The sequence below is a fragment of the Rattus norvegicus genome, chromosome 18, assembly GCF_021556685.1.
Source record: "Rattus norvegicus strain SHRSP/BbbUtx chromosome 18, alternate assembly SHRSP_T2T, whole genome shotgun sequence".
NCBI classification, from domain to species: domain Eukaryota; kingdom Metazoa; phylum Chordata; class Mammalia; order Rodentia; family Muridae; genus Rattus; species Rattus norvegicus.
The window spans coordinates 21,539,613-21,558,098 of NC_141551.1; positions in this window are offsets into that span (position 1 = coordinate 21,539,613).

Here is an 18,486-nt window from a genome sequence, read left to right on the forward strand (position 1 = left end):
AAAGACCTCCAATACTTAGGGATCGATAAGTTTATCATAGTGAAAATGACCATCTTACCAATAGCAATCTATAGACTTAGTGCAATGCCCACCAAAATTCCAACACAATTCTTCACAAGCCTTGAAAGAGAAATTCTCAACTTCTTTGGAAAAAAAACAAAACAAAACAAAAACAAAAACAGGAAAGCTGAAACAATCCTGCACAATAAGAGAACTTCCAGAGATATTGCTGTCCCTGACTTCGAGCTGTATACTACAGAGCATTAGTAATAAAAACTGCATGGTATTGGTATAGGAACAATAGGTTGGTCAATGGAAGCCAATTAAAGACCCAGAAGTAAATCCTTACACCTATGGACACTTGATTTTTGACAAAGAAGCAAAAACCATACAATGGGGCGGGGGGGAACATCTTTAACAAATGTTTCTGGTCTAGATGTCTATATGTAAAAGAATGCAAATATATCCATATCTATCACACTGCATGAAGCTCAAGTCTAAGCGGATCAAAGACTTCCTTCCACATAAAAGCAGATACAGTAAACCTTTTAGGAGAGAAAATTGGGACTATCCTTGAATGTATTAGCACTGGTGACAACTCCCTGAACAAAACACCAACAGCTCAGGCACTAGGATTAGCAATTAATAAATGGAACCTCATTAAGCTAAGAGCTCCTGTAAGACAAAAGACAGTGTCAAAACAAACAAAAAAAAATGACAGTTTACAGAATGGATAAAGATCTTCACCACTTGACATCCGACAGGGGGCAGATATCCAAAATATATAAAGAACTCAGAAACTAGACATAAACCACCCAAATAACCCAATTAAAAATGATATGCAGATCTAAACAGAGAATTCTGAACAGAAGAATTTCTCATGATCATGACCATGACTGAGAATCACTTAAAGAAGTAGTTAACAATTTTAGTCATTAGGAAAATGTAAATCAAAAGGACTCTGAGAGTCCATTTGACACCTGTCAAAATGGCTAAGTTAAAAAGCTAAAGCGGGAGCTCATGCTGGTAATGATGTGGAGCAATGGGAACACTTCTCCATTGATGGCAGCCACTTTGATAACCATTTTAGAAATCAATATAGGTGGTTCTCAGAAAATACAGAATAGATCTACCTCAAGACCGATGTATACCACTCCTGGGCATATACCCAAAGGAAGTTCTACCATACCACAAGGACACTTGTTCAACTATGTTTGTAATAACTTTATTTATAATATACAGAAACTGGAAACAAAATAGATGTCTGTCAGCCAAAAGAATGGATAAAGAAAATGTGGTAATTTACATAATCAGATATTGCTCAACCATTTAAAACAATGACATTGTAACCCAGACCCAGAAAGACATATATGTCATGGTTATACTCGCTTATAACTGGATATCAGACATAAAGTAAAGTAGATCCATGCTACTATGTACAAACCCCAAGTAACAAGAAGGGTCAGAAGCGTTGCCTGATTGTTATCCTCATTGAAAACAGGAAGTGAATTGGGGTGAATGGATAGAGGGGTCTGAGTGGGAAAGGGAGTAGAGAGGAGAACAGGAGAGATCAGGTACTGGAGCAGAAAGTACTAGGAGGTGCAAATGAAATGACAGCATGCATATCTGGACTGAGCTAGAATCCTAGGAAAATGGAGACTCCCAATAATCTGTGACAGTGACTCAAAGACTCCTAGTGATTGGAAATATGGAGCCAGGAACAGCCATCTCCTGCAAGCAGGCAAGGCTTCCAAAAGAGGGATTGAGACATGAACCCAGTCACAAAAACTTCATCCCACAATTTGCTCTGCCTACAAAGTGTGCATGGGTAAAATACTGAACAGAAATTAAGGGAATGGCTAACCAATGATTGACCCAGTTTGAGACTAATGCGATGAGAGGGAGCCCATCCTGACACTAATAATTATATTCTGCTATACTTGCAGACAAAAACCTAGCAAAAGTGCTACCAGATAGGATTCACCCAGCAACTGATAGAAACAGATTCAGAGACCCACAGTCTAACATTAAGAGGGACTTTGGGAATCCTGTGAAGAGTGGGGAGAAAGATCATAAAAGCCAACGGGGTCAAGGCCATCACAAGAAAACCTAAAGAATCCACTCTGCTGGACCCACAGGGGCTCATAAAGACTGGACTGCCAATCAGAGAGTAAGCATGAACGAACCTAGAAACTCTGTACATAGTAACATTTATGTCACTGGGTTTTCTAACAGTAGCACTCCTAAAGCTAGAGCAAAAGCTGTCTCTGACTCCTCTGTTGCCTGCTTTAGGATCTGTTTCCCCTGAGTGGCCTGCATTATCTAGTTCAATAGGAGATGTGCCTAGTCTTACTGCAATTTAATATGCCAAGACTGGTTTATATCCATAGGAGGTCTCCCCTTTTCTGAGGATAAAAGAGATGAGACATAGATATGGAGGGAGGAGAGGGGAGATGAAGGAACTGGGAGGAACAGAGGGCAGGGAAGCTCTGACTGGGATGTAAAGTTAATAACTCAATTAATAAAGAGCAAATAATCAAATGATTCCCAGCTAGAATTATAAATTTACTCCAACACTATACTCAATAATAAATTGTTTGTAAGCACTATAAGGACATATCTATAGGAGATCAATTGTTGAGCTATTTTCTAGAAATTAATTAGATTCTCTTCTGGAATAAGAATTCTGGTGACAGAACAAGAAATAATTTCTTCTTGGGATTTTTAACTCATCCTTTGTAAAGGTTTTGGAAAAAAATCAGACCATTTATTTAGCCAAGCCAAGGTTTGAGACTAACCATCCTTTATGGGTTGAACTCTTGCTGCAAATGGTATGCTGAAACTCTGTCACATTATCACATTTGATTTGTGTTCTAAGAATATATGCATATTGAAGCCTAACCACATTCGTTTCCTGTGAATCATCCCTGCCTTTTGTTTAGTGCTGCATTTCCTTGTTTCCATTTCTTCTGGTTTTTGTTGCACACTTTCCTTTCATTCTCAATTGAGACTGTCTCTGTAAAAACTTTCCCCTTTGCATCCAGCTCCTCTATGTTTCGGGGAATTTCATCTGCCAGTATGTATCTCGTAAATGTAACCCACAGTGCAAAGAGACCACTGGGAGAACCCTGCCCACACTTAGCTGAACGTGGGAAATGCCTTTGTCAAAGTAACCTCTCTATGCCTATACCACTGCAGAATCCTCCTTCTTAGGGTCCTGAAAAAGTCAAAATAAAATAAGTATTGCTTCCAGTAAATCTCTAGAGTTTGACCATTCCCAAACAACAGCCTTTGGATGTATATTGTCACAAATTTTACTCCATAGGAAACAATCCTCTTTCAATTAGCTGCAAAGTAGATTTCAGTGGGAGTCCTCACCAGACACCAGGGACCATGCCTGGTTTCTTAACCCTTGTACTGATTCATTCCTTGGGTGAACTTGAATCTGCTTCTTGAAGGTGAACTTTGTCTTCAGGTTCCACTGAGCTTTTTAGTCCCTTGAAAGTTCTTACAGTGTCTATAAAAATTTCTGCTCTTAACCTTTCGCATGTTATAAAAAGCACAGCCACGTTCCTCATAACTATTTGATGTCTTATATAAAACCCTTTATAAAATAAAATAAAAAATCTCCCAGATAGCCTCAAAAGAAAAGTTGCCCTGTGTTGTCTTAAAACGGCATACTCATTTAATATCGACACTAAGACAGAATAGTGCTCTGAATGTAGCATTGAAGGGTATGGTTAAATCCTGCCAGTTACTAAAATATCCTTCTATTCCACGGGGAGATAGTGTCAAGAGGAAAAGCTAGAGAGGGAAATTCTGGCTAGTATCCAAAAACAGTTGTAGAAAAGAAGGTTCTCTCTCCGACAGCATTCTCACACACTTTCTTCAGTTTTGCCACGAGGATGAAATCTTCCCTCAAGAGAGATGCACGCATGTACAACGACAGCACATGCATGGTAGACTCAGGAATTTTAAACATAGAACAGCCTGACACAAAGGAAAAGAGAAGTGACAGGGAGGGGAAAAGACTGCTGGCGTTCCAGGAAGGCTGACAGAATTAAGCCATTCCTATAGGTTTGTGTTAGAAATATTTTTCCTGCCAATCACTGCTGGGTAATTCTAAGAGCATTTCTCCTCAAACTTTATGTGATTTCTATGAGGTCTCTAGGTTTCTGGAAGTTTGAGTCCATCATAGTTATAAATATAAATATATAATGATCTACATTATATATTTGGCTTTTGACAACGAATAGCACATGCTAGTATACAAAAGGCATCTAAGCCATGCAGTAAACTTTACAATGCATACCTGGAAGGGAGGGGTAGAAAGAAGGGCTAGAGAAAAATTTTGAAAGTTTTTCGATCTGAACTAATAGAGCCTCCTGCAAAGAAAAGATAGAGTGAAGCCCTTTAAGCACTCAGGCTGATAATGTCTGTAACGGTGGAGTGGAGGCGGAGGAAACCTGTCTGTATGTAGTTGCAACATATGAGCATGTGGAGTGCAGGAAGCCTGGCAAATCAAAATCAAACAAAGTATAAATGGATGTGTTTCCTAAATTAAAACATTCCCTGTCTTCAGAGAAAACTGTAAACTCGTGGCTATTATCTAATTTCCTATTATCTAATTCCCTCAGGGTGGAATCCATCTTTGAAGTGGATTAAACTATGTTGTTCTCATTTCTCCTATTTTCAGCTGTAATAAAATGCAGAATTTTCTGACCCCAAGATCCCTCAAAATAGTTGTTCATAAACAGCAAAGAAATAAAATCGGTGTAATTGCAGAAGAAGTTGAAGGGTAATTTTTAAGCAAGCCTATACAGCTATCAAAAGTGACAAAGACAACATAAAATTAAATGTTCTCAGTTTGGCCATGCAGATAATTTCTATGCTCACCTTGTTTCATGGCTTAGGAAAAATGTCTCATTTATGGCACAAATTTCACCAAACGTTCTACCCAACTTCAGGAAAAAATGCAAGCAATATAGGCATTCTCTAGTTGGCATTATGCGACTTCAATTGGTTCAGTGATATTCTCTGACAATAAAATGTAGCACCTGCCAAGGCTGGACCCCCAGTGAATGGGATTCTTGCGGGGAGGGTGGTAATGGGGGGGGGAGAATTGGGAGGGGAACACCCATATAGAAGGGGAGGGGGAGGGGTTAGGGGGATGTTGGCATGGAAACCGGGAAAGGGAATAACATTTGAAATGTAAATAAGAAATACCCGATTTAATAAAGATAGAAAAAAAACTCAATAAATCCACTTTATATTGGGGTGACAAAAATATGTAGCTCATCGTTGATTGTCAGGAATGGTAGCGAAACGGATTCATTTCATTCACAAGACAGAGAAGCAGGGTTATTTCATAGCATCTTAGATTTTAATCAGTTTCTAATTCGCTAATTTCATGGTCATGAAACATTAGAACTGAAAGAGATCTTTGAAATTATCCCATTCAAACTTCCTCATCTAAGGCCAAGAGAGGTTGTAGCATGTGGAAAGTCAAACATTGGCATGTGTAGAATGCATGCGTTCTCCCAGCTTCTATATCTGGAATACAGAATGCTGTGAGCTTACAGACTGTTGCTGTCTTTGATAAGCTTCTCTGATATTTTGCAAGTATCATGCTAATAAACCTGATCTTACAGAACTTTTTTTTCTGTGTACATGTTAGTTATTATAACTAAATAGAGCGAAGGGCTCACGGAAACTTCAGCCAGAGACATCATTTAAAGAGATATGTCATTTCTTTTCTTTGGATAGACTTTTCTACAGGCAATATATATATATTATATTGCCAGTTCCAGCTGTCTTTGCCCAACTCATATTGTGAGAATACACCCGTTGTGAAGTAAGCTTTGATACTTCTGACCTTTACTCCTAACCTCTTTAGATTTTGAGTATTGATTTCACCTGGTTCAGTGTTTGACGCATACTTTATCATTCAGGTCTCAGCATAAATGAGCCTTGTTTATAGCAACCATCATTGACTCTACAGTCCCTCAGACATTTTCCACTTTTATACAAGGATCCTGTTTATTGAGGTTTTTTCTTTTTTATGTTTAGCGTAGCTCCTGTTGCTGGAACATACATAAACTCCATTAGAGCAGGAAAAGGTGTATCTCTCTCTGATATATCTTTCAGTCTCCACTATCTATTTGTCTCTCTACCTCTATCTGTCTATCTATCTATCTATCTATCTATCTATCTATCTATCTATCTATCTATTATATATATATATATTACTGAAAATATACTTGAGAACAGCAGATTAAAGGACAAAGGTTTCTCTTCATAGAGAGTTTCAGAGTTTTAATGCCATGGTTACTTAAGTAATAATCCAGATTCCTCTAAATCTTGTTACCTGTAACTTTCAACTTTTTTTGCACTCTTCTTATACAAAACACAAGTAAAAAGTTACATAACATACCCGATTATGTGCCAGATAAGTAGAATACCCAAGGCATAGAAGAGAGTTCTATCAACTGGTTCACACTGGTACAATTAAGACTAAAAACAAAAGATCTTCCTATGTGGTAGGCTTAAACTCAGACTGACCTCACAGTCACAGAAATCCTCCTGACTCATTCCTGTTCTAATTACAAGTGTTTACCAACATGCCCAGAAAGAGATTTTATCATGTCAACTGTATACCTCATTTTAGTATGTCAGAGATACCTGGATCTCTTGACATTAGTCTTTATTCAATCTCAAGTATCACAAAGCTACAAAACTCCATTACCTATAATTCCCCAGGCCCAAATAAATCCTTTGATGAACCCAAATGATAAGTGCTGTCAAGTAGACACTAGGCATAAAGCTTTATTTTAGAAAAGAGGGAACAAAGAAATCAGCTCTTGAGTTGCGCTATTTTCTGGGCCAGAAACAAATGGCTTCAGGTATAAGATATCCCAGTATGGATATATAAGAATATAGCCAGTGGATTTTGCAGTTAAAATATGAATAAACTAGATCCTTACATATCCCTTTACTGGATTAAAATATTTAAACCTTGAAGTATTGGTAAAAAGCGATAATGAATGCAATTTGTTAAGAAATCTATACAATATCTTCATATCTTACCATCTATAGGTAGGATTGAATTTTATTGAAAGCTTCACTTGTCTGGGGATCAAAGCCTCTGGTCTGAGATACCATATAAACAGACAAGAGAAAGGGCAGGTGGGGTCAAAGTTCAGCTTTGCTTATTTAAATCATCCTGATCACCTTTTCTGCTTGATAGACCCATCAGCTCTGTAGTCTTTCAACTTATAATCAGTACTTGTGAAATATTTGGTTACTGATAACATGAACGGTGAAATGTTTTGACACTAGAGACTTGCTTAGTATCAACTGGATGGAATGTCTCCACCAGTGAGTCCTTGTCTACCCAGAATTTAGGGGAAAGACAATTGACATGCAGACACGTGACAGTGCTGCTAGTTTCACATTCCACAGCAATTTGTTATGTACATCTATGCCCACTCAGAATCTCCAGTTTCATACACTGATTCTCCTACTCTCAAACGCACAAATGATATGGAATAATTATATATGTATATAATTATATATGTGTGTGTGTATGTGTGTGTCTTATTTTATGTTCAATAGATTTCCTTCACTTTATGATCTTAAAACTAGATTGTTGTGTAATAGTTATTTTCCTTTTGTTTCTGTTTTTCCAAACCTAAATCATATAAGGTAGTTAATAGTTTTGTTTGCTACTTAGTGTGTGTGTGTGTGTGTGTGTCTGTGTGTATGTGTGTGTTTTCTTTCCCTAAGTATGAACTTCACTGGAAAGAGAAAGACAGAGCACTGTAGCAAAGGAAGAGTTTACACTAATCCCTACTACATATGACAAGATACTGATTCTTGTTATACCATGAATAAATTTTAAAAGTTTATATTTAGATTATTGCACATTTGATGCTGCAATATTCATTTGCTGTGAGAATCTCCCTATAAAATTATCTCATACCTACAAAATCATAAAGTGTTCTCAATGTAGGATAAGGTTCTCCAGCATCTCTCTCACATTCTGTGACACCCTTACCCCCCTCATTTTCCCAGTAGCATTGAACCTTGGCTTGGGAGGGGCATAGAAGGACTCATCACTTCGAGAACAGCATCCATATCTCAAAGAAGCAGAAACCAGATAGATAGTTCTGCTTCAAGAAAGCAATACACTCATTGAAGCTTCTGTGGCAGGCTCCATGGTGCAAATAGAAGATTTGGGGAAGCAATCATGACTCCTCAGCCAGCCTTCTCACACTGAACGTTCTGCTCATTAACTCATTAATCTTTGTACCTCCCCTACGGCGAGGTGACTATTATTTGCCTGGGGTTGTAGGTGGAGAGATAGAACTAAAGTACAGTAAACTTGATCAATACACCCAAGATCACAGCAGGAGATGGAGATGTCAGTAAGATCCAAGCTCAGAAGCCTCTTCAACTCTCCTCCCTCTGGATCCAGAGATACCCTCTGTCTCACCATTAGCATAATGGTTAAGGGAGGATGTCATTTCACTTCTGAGTTGTGCCGACTGAAGCTACTGAAGTCTCCTGAGCACACATACAGCGGAGTCTCTCTAACATCTACCCTGCCACATGCCTGCATAATTCCTCCCATTTCCTCACCTAGCTGTCAACAGCTGCTTTGCCTGATAGAATACACTGACTTGGTTAGGTTAAAAGAAAATATGTTTGGAAAAAAATAGACTATCCTTTTTTTAGCCTGGAGCTAATAACAGAGTAAAATCACTTTGAAATAACCAAATTCTTTTCCAAAGGAAAAAGTAGTACCATTTTACTCGTATACATTGGCCAACTTTATGTATCCGACATGCCACTGAAAATAGCATTTTGATTTATCTGAATGATACTGATGATGGAAACAGTCTGCTAATAAGGATGCTTGGATAGTTCAGATCTTAACTCCTGATTTGACTTGAGGAGACATTTGGAAAAACAGCACTGGAAGAAAATAATTTGTGCTATGGTGATACCACTGGGCCGCACACATTAATTGTCCCAAAGCTGTAAGGAATTGTAACATTCTATCAACACAACTGAGAAAAGATAAATACAAAAAGTTAAGTTAATGTTCGGGTTGCTCAGATGCCTCCAGAGCCAAGATTTTAATTCACCTTTCTACGTCTCTAACGGATGTTTAATCTCGATGTGAGAAGAACGTACTAATAACATTTACTCTTTTTCAGTTGACTTAATAGAATCCTCACTGCTTCTTAAAAATAGAGAAACCCTTGAATTACAAAGTATTTGCCAAGAAAAATGGATACTGTGTTCTGGTCCTTGGGACATTACAGGTTTGTACAATCAGATTGTGGTAAATGTTTTTCTTTGGGTGAAAACATGATGTTCTAGAGAAGACATCTTTAGATTGGTGGCTGAGTGGAAAATCTAAAGACAGAAGATGGGACATGTAGGTTAGTGAGAGGGTCTATCAGAGTAGAACTATCCAGTTAGATAACTATTGAATTTCATGTACTTGCCAAGCAATATGGCAGACTGTCTCTTCGCTTGGAAGCTAGAACTAAGCTCTGGGTGCAGACAGGACTCACTGAAGTCTCAGCTGCAAAGGATGGGCTAAGACCAAAGCCAAGTTCTCACAATATGAATATCAGCAAGTACACAGATTTGTACCACACCACACACCAACTTTCTGTGCCTCTGACAATCTTCTAGGAAGGTCCTACATTCATTTTCCTTTCTTCCCCAAGAAACCTACTTTAAGATAGTTGATTAGCCCTCTTGAAAAAATGTTTTTCAGTTCTTTTTATTTTTTATTGGAAAATTAAATATGCAGCTTTTTATAATTTTATTTAAAACATAAAACAGGGCTATTCACCTACATATATGCTCTATTCAGTACATGTCTTAGTACTAAATATTTTTTAGTACTCGTTATTATGCTGCTATAAAGAGACACTATGACCATGGCAACTCTCATAAAGGAAAACATTTGGGGGAAGTGAGCTTACAGATCAGAGATTAAGTTCATTATTGTCATGACAGAGAGACAGAAACAGAGACAGTGCAGTCAGATACAGTAAAGAGGAGGTTGAAAGTTCTCTACTGGAAGGAAGACAGTGAGGTACTGAGATTGGCTTGGGTGTTTGAAAATCCAAAGCTCATCCTCAATGACATACATTCTTTAACAATCCGCACACAAAATGCAAAGTAATAAAAATAAAAATTCTTGTTAGCCAGACATAGTGGTACCCCTGCACAGAGACTTGCTTAGGGGCCTGACTATGATGCTTGCTAGTGTGAACTTTGGAAGCTTGGATTAGGAGGGCAATTGGCGGCATTAAGCAAGGCTTAACGAACCATGGAGAATGAAAGACAGTGGCTCTGATAGCAACATAAGGGTTTGACAACTCAGCTCAAGAAGTTTTAGAGAAGAAAACTCGTAACTGGTCTAGAGAATGTTCTTGTGATATTTTGGGTGAAGCATGTGACTGTTTTTGGTCCTTGCCTGAGCTAAGTGCAGAGATTTGGACTAACAGCGTTGGCAGAGGATATTTCAAAACAAACTAGAATCGACTGTATGCAGCGGTTAGTAGCGCCCAGTCTTCTGAAGATCAATAATGAAAAGGAACAATCTGAACAATGACAAGAAGAAAAAAGGCACTAGGAAGTATATGCAAGCAATGGAGATATAAACATACAAACAAACAACTATGACAACAAAAACAACTGCCACCAACAATGACAACAAAAGCCTCCTGTGTTCAAGGAGATAAAAATGGTTAAAGAAAATCCTGATACTAAATGGAATAAAGAGTTTGGTGACTTTAGGGCAAGTTCCAACCCCACTAAGCTTCCAACTTATAAAAGGAACTATTGAAAAGTTTAGGGTTGGCCTTGGTGCTACCCATCTTTAAACTCAGGAGGCAGAGGTACTTGGACTTCTGGTTCAAGGCCAGCCTGGCCCACAGATCAAATTTCGGGACAGGCTGTGAAGGAAACCAGAAAAAAACAGAAAGCTGGTAAAAATGTATTTGAACAAGAGAGTCATTTTACATCCCCAGAAAGCAAGGGAACTTGGTATATTTAGACATGTGGTTCTGTTGTTAGTGTCAAGGTTACAAAAAATGGGGATGTAGAATCTTCCTCTGTGACTAAGGAAAGCTGCTGAGGCTATACGTGTGTCACGGGTGTCCCTAAATGAAGACTCAGAAAGTTCACTGAGTGAAGCTCTTATTTGGACATGCAAGATGTTGGAGATGCCTGAATCACAGGATACTCGCCAAAGAGAGCTGCTAACAGACTGGGCAACAATCCCAGTCAATAAAACTAAAAGGAGTTGGAGGTATGAAGAGTGCTTGACATTAGACATGGAAATGCAGAATTCGAAGTTTGCCTAGTAAGTTTTTGGTCTTGCTTTGGTTCAGTATTTCCTCACTAACCGCCTTTCCCTGCATTTGAAATGATAATGTATATTCTGTGCTACTGTATGTTAAAAGTATGTGATTCATTCTTTGACTTTCATTTTACAGGGGGTTACAATTAAGAAATCTTCATAAGAGGTGAATGGCACATGAGAACCCTGGAGCCCCATTGTCTATCTCTGGCCTTGCAGAGGACCCTAAGAGCATACTGCCTAACTATGGAAACTTTTGGGAGGCCCCCAAACCGAACCAGCTTGGAACCCTGCTCAAGCATCCATCCTATTTGAACCTTCCTGCCACCCCAGTTGGGTCTGACTGGGCCACGGCCTCAGGTTGGCGTCTTCTTGAGGCACAGACAACATAATAGGGTACCCTGATTTCCTTTGTTTGGCCCATGGCTTCCCCTCACACATTCCTAGAAGTCCTGCTGCCATCAGGATCATCCAGTCAACACCAGGGGAAAGCAGATGCCTAAAGGACAGCATAAAAACACAATGAACAAGATCCACAGAAATAGGACACCGCCTGAGCCCAGCTATCATGCTACAACAAATCCTAGATTTCCTAATGAAACTGAAGGACAAGAAGATCTTAAATATAGTCTTATAAACTTGATAGAAGCCTTTAAGGAGGATATGAATAAATTCCTTAAGGAAAATACATTCAAATAGGTAGAGGAATTAAAAGAGAAAGCAAATAAATATAAAGAAATATAGGAAAATATGATCAAGCAGATAGGATGTGACTAAAACTAAGACCTGAAAAGGGAAATAAAAACAATAAAGAAAAAACAAACTGAGGCAATCCTGAGGATGAAAAACCTAGGATAAAATAACAAGAACTACAGATAGAATATAAGTATCACCAACAGAATACAGGAGATGGAAGAGAGAAACTCAGGTGTAAAAGAAAAATAGAAGAAATCAATATATACATCAATGAAAATGAAAAATCTAAAAAATCCATTACACAAAACATTCAGGAAATCTGCAACACTATTGCTGATGCCAAGAAGTGCTTGATGATAGGAGTTCAATACAGATGTCTCATGATAGGCTCTGCCAGAGTCTTAATGGTACAGATGAGGATGCTTGCAGCTAACCCTCGGACTGAGAATGGGGACTGCAATGGAGGAGTTAGAGAAAAGACTAAAAGAGCTGGAGGGGAGTGAACGTGATTGTTGGGGGGAGGGCGGCAATGGGGGGATGATGGGGAGGGGAACACCCATAAAGAAGGGGAGGGGGAGGGGTTAGGGGAATGTTGGCCCAGAAACCGGGAAAGGGAATAACACTCGAAATGTAAATAAGAAATACTTAAGTTAATAAAAAAAAGTAATAAAAAAAGAGCTGGAGGGGTTTGCAACACTATAGGAAGAACAAAATATCAACCAACCAGACCTTCCCCAAAGAGCTCCCAGGGACTAAACCACCAATTAAAGAGTACACATGGAGGGACCCATGTCTCTAGCTGCATATGTAGCAGAGGATGGTATTTTCTGGCACCAATAGGAGGAGACCCCTTGGTGCTGTGAAGGCTCGATTCCCCAGTATAGGGGAATGCCAGTGCATTGAGGTGGGAGTGGGTGGGTGAGAGTGGGAACATCTTCATAGAGGCAGGGGGAGGGGAGGGAAATGGGCGAGGAGGGGGGAAATATAAGATTTGAAATGTAAATACATAAAATATCCAATAAAAAAAGAGCAAAAAAGAAAGGAACTGAAGACTTTCTAGATTTCAGTGAAAATGATGCTATTACATTCCCAGACTTATGGGACACTGTGAAAGTAGTGTTAAGAGGAAAGTTCAGAGCACTAAGTGCCCTCTTAAAGAAATTGAAGGGTTATCGTACTAATGAATTAAAAGGGAATCTGAAGACTCTAGAAAAAGAGAATCAAACATATCTAGGAGGAGTAGATGCCAGGAAATAATCAAATTTGTGGCTGAAATCAATCAGTTAGAAAGAAAGAGAACAATACAAAAAAATCAACAAAAGCAAGAGTTGGTTCTTTGAGAAAATCAACAAGACAGACAAACCCTTTGCTAAACTAACTATAAGACAGAGAGATAGTAATTAACAAAATCAGAAATGAAAAGGGAGGCATAAGAACAGACACTGAGGAAATTCAAAGACATATTATGTCTTACTTTAGAAGCCTGTACTACACAAAACTGGAAAATCTAAATGAAATGGGTGATTTTTTTAGACAGATCCAATTACCAAAGCTAGAGCAAAATCAGGTAAAATATCTGAACAGTCCTATATCCCGTAAGGAAATAGAAGCAGTCATTAAAATCTTCCAGCCAAAACAAAACCTGGGGCCAGATGGTTTTAGTACAGAATTCTACTAGACTTTCAAAGAAGAGCTAATGACAATATTCCCCAAACTATTTCTCAAAACAGAAACAGAAGGAACTCAGCCAAACTCATTCTATGAGGTCACAGGCACCCTGATACTTAAATCACACAAAGACTCAACAAAGAAAGAGAATTTCAGATAAATTTCCTTTGTGAACATTGATGCAAAAATACTCAATAATAAACTTGCAAAACAAATCCAAGAATACATTAAAGACATCATCCACCAGGATCAAGTAGGCTTCAGACCAAGAATGCAATATAGGAAAATTCATCAAGGTAATCTACTATACAAATAAACTCAAAGAAAAAGTACATGATTATCTCACTAGATGCTGAAAAAGCATTTGACAAAACCAAACACCCTTTTATGCTAAAAGTCTTGTAGAGAGTCATACTTATGTCATACTTAAACCCAATTAAGGCATATACAGCAAGGCAATACACAACACCAGATTAAATGGAGAGAAACTTAAAGCATCTCCAATAAAAGTGGGCACATCACATCTCTTTAATATCATACTTGAAATTCTGGCTAGAGCAATAAGACAACTAAAGGAGATAAAGATATGACTTGGAAAAAAAGAAGTCAAACTATTGGTATCTGCAGATGAAATGATAGTATATATAAGCTACTCTGAAAATTCTATCCAAGAACTCTACAGCTAATAAGCAGCTTTAGAAAAGTAGCTGAATACAAAATTAACTCAAAGAAATCAGGATCCCTGCTCTATATAAGTGATAAACTGGAGGGAAGTTAGGAAAGCAGTACCCTTTACAATAGACACAAATAATATAAAATACCTTGGTGTAACTAACCAAACAAAGAATCCTTTAGTAAAACTATCCACTGCTTGTTCTGCCCGATTTCGTACACCAATAACAAGAAAAGAGGGAAAAGCACGGAAGGACACTGGGACTGAGACTTGGCCACATGGACTCTTGGAGACTCATTCACCAAAGCCAATTCTAACCCTGGAAGAGCCATTACTCAGCTGTGCTATCAGTGGACCACAAGTCCCCCTCAGGGTTAGGTGACCTTGTGAAACAAGAATAATGTATCACAACCATACAGTGTAATAAGAGATATGTGTGAGGCTCCATTGCTCAGCCAGCTTTTCTAAATAGCATTCTGATTGCATTAGACGCCTCAGCAACCCCACTATTCTTGCTGAACAGGTGTTCTGCAGCCAATATATACACCACATGATGAAAAGCCAGGGACTCACTGGGTAAAAGCCAAATCACATATCGGCAACATCGGCAAAAGGCGTATAAAGCAGTTCTGTTAAATATTTAGATGTGACGAGTCCCAGAGCGTGACATACACTCAGCTGAAAGTATACATTTGTTAACCAGGAAACTTGAGATTGTAAGCAGGATCATTTCATGCTTTTCAAGGGGAGTGCATCTAAGAATTGCCTGTTTCCTCTTAGCCTACAAGTTTAAATGATCAAATCAGATCCTAAGTAGACTATGGAGTCACAGCATTAAGCCCAGGCATTTGCATTTTGCACGTTGCTGTTATAAACTCATTTCACAAGCAGTATGTTGTACAACATGTGAAATTAAAACATAAGATAAAACATGTACTAGCCACTAGGTTTTGCACATTTGAACAAAACACGTAATATTTTTAGATGAAGCACCCTTATTTACAGAGAGGGCCTGCAGGTAGAAATCAATGGGTATAGTCCACTTGAAAAAAAGCTATCAGGAACTGAGCATATGGTGTGTTTCTATGGTACAAGGAGCTCCTCAGTCAAAACAAACATTTATTATTTTTTTCCTGTTACAATGAAGAGACATCAGAAGGTTTCATGGTTAATACTCATCACTCCACTGTTTAGATTACAAATGAGTAACAGTATTTCAATAAAAGAACAATTGTAAGTGAATGTTATGGTAAATATCCACTGGATGCATGAGCATATGATGATGGAAGAGTTTGAAAGAAGGTAGATAAATAGGAGTTAAAGAACAATTGGGCTTAGAGGTAGTTTTCAAGAGACAGAACTCATAAACATGTAAGCTTAGATGAGTTTGCATATGAGAAAGTATTTTTCACTTAGATATAATGTGAGCTCTAAAGGATTCAAATTCTGACCAATTAGACCTTAAATATATCATAATCTCACTACTTCAATATGCTACCTCCAAGTAAATAATATAATCCACCTGCCTATTTACATCAGCGATAGAGTGCATCTTTCCAAGAATATCAGAGATGAAGTACCTCTGTAGAATGTACAAAATGCCCTGGTTTCAGCCTCCAGCACTAAAGAAATAAAAGTAAAAGAACAAAATCACACAGAAAGAGAGTGAGGAGTGAAAAGGAGAAGGAGGGAAAGCAGAAGGGAGGAGATCCTAGGATATAAGACTATCATGTTTACAGGTTTAAAAGTCTGTTATGGAAGGGGTCTTCAGAAACTATCCCGAGAATAGTTTGTTGCTGATGCGTCTGAGAGAGGGACAGATTTAAGGCCTCTCTCTGTAGGAGATGTGAAAAATTCCAAGAACACAGTATTTCAAATAGAGGAAACTGAGCCATGGAAGAGGAGGAACATGTATATGTAAAGCAGAAGCCCCTCCTTGGAGCAAGAATTGTCCACAGAACACAGCAGCGACATGCCTGTTCTGCCTTGGGATGATTTAAAAGGAAAACCATAAAACATTGTCACACAGTGACTAATTCATGAATCCCAAGGGAAACATCAGCTCTGTGGACTGCAGGCTCTGATTTGCCCACAAGGATGCTTGAGACCAGACGTTCATGGATCTTGAGGAGGAAAGCAGAAATGACAGACCCTTGGAAGTCTTTACCCAACCAGAACCCCAGAAAGCCTGATCCTGTGTGTCCTCTAGAAACTGCATTTAATCCCATTCACTTTGATTCTGAGGAGTTGATCATCAGAGCCCACTCAAGGTCAATTAGAAAGACAAGACGTCTCTAGGAATTGACCACCACTACCTAAACTTTCTCAGTTACAGCACAACTCTTTATAATTTCACCATTTTCTTTTATCTTATTTCTAGTTTATTTACTGGGTCTGAGATGAATTTAAAGGTTGGTTGGAATGACGGTGGGTAATAAAAGTTGCTTTGTTTTCTGTAACTTTTTTAAGGATGAAAGGTGGACTGGAAATAAGGCTAATGTGGGGCCAAATCTGCAAAGCTGAAATAAGTCTGGGGCCATCATTCATTTGGTAAGGCTACAACCAAGCTGCAAGCCAAGTCACCAGGTATCAAGAAAGCCTATCCAAGATTCATACAAAGTTAATCTGCCAACTGTAAAATAGGAGTATTAAAGACAAACCTAGGATAATGTGTAAATTTTACCTCTGCAGGGAAAAAAAAATACAAACTTGTCATTGTAGAAAATATTAATCCCATTTTCTCAAACTAGCTTTCATATTTTCCTATGTGAGACTTTTCTATAAATGTGTTATTCATGCAAAGTAAAAAAAAAAGCAGAAAAAATGCCACTACTCTTTCTAAACTACATCACTAGTACTACCCATCACTCTTCACCTGCAGGTATCGCACACACATGATCTCTATGTCACACATCCTCAGTGTGTAGGATGCACAGTGGACAATATAGCTATACATTTTTATACAAATCTTCCAACATAAATTTATGACAATAGCAATATGTTGTATAAATTTTTACGTTTGCTTCATCCATCAAAACACAATGAAAGATCAGGAATTCTTAAACCCACTCGTGCCTGTATGTAGAAATACTGAGTCCACTTGCTGTCCCTATCCTGCCCTCCTTTCCTGGGCATTGGAACAGATGGGATACGACTGTTGAGTCTGTCAACTGGAAAATTCTTCCTAAAGGGAAAAATGAAGCATTATGGATCATAGTCTACCACAAGTGGGAAAATAGTGTAGAAAATCTCCCTTCAATCTGACAAAAACCCATCTGCCTCCCATAGCAAGGCAATGCCATTTCTCATGTCCTCCACCCTGGAGAAATTTAGAGAGTCATAACTTTCAGATCCTGTTTCTTTTATTCACCTTTCTTTCCTTTGGCTGAAGGAGGGAAGTCTGAAAGGAGCTAAAGACCGGAAGAAGATGGCCTGAACTAATTCATCTTGTGATCTGTCAGCACTCTCCCAGGAAGGTAATTTAATAGCACTTAATCCGTCAGAAATCTGAGCTCTATAGTAACTGTATATTAAGACAGTTTTTGTGAAGCATTAGCGAACATTCCTCCAGTTTCAAAGGAAACAACAGTCAATACACACTGTTTCTTCATGTTCCTGTGCTTAGGTTTCCCTGAAATACCCAGTGCTGCCCAGGGCCTGATCCACCAGGTAATTACTCCCTTTCTATGTAGAAAAGAGAAAACCAGTACTGGCTGAGTCTTACTGACAAATCAGAAGATATATTTGTAGTTGAGATCACTTGGAATCCAAGACTTTACTATGAAGTAAAAGAAATAAAAATAATTTTTCTTTTTTTAATTTTTTTATTAGATACATTTCTTTACCTACATTTCAAATGTTATTCCCCTTTCTGGTTTTCTGTCCATAAGCCCCCATTCCCTCCCCTCCCCATCTCCCATAAGGGTATTCCCCCTATACATCCCCACTACTGCCCCTCCATATTCCCCTGCACTGGGGGTCTGACCTTGGCAGGACCAAGAGCTTCCACTTCTACTGGTGCCCCAACAAGGCTATTGGTATGTGTGTGTTTGTGTGTTTC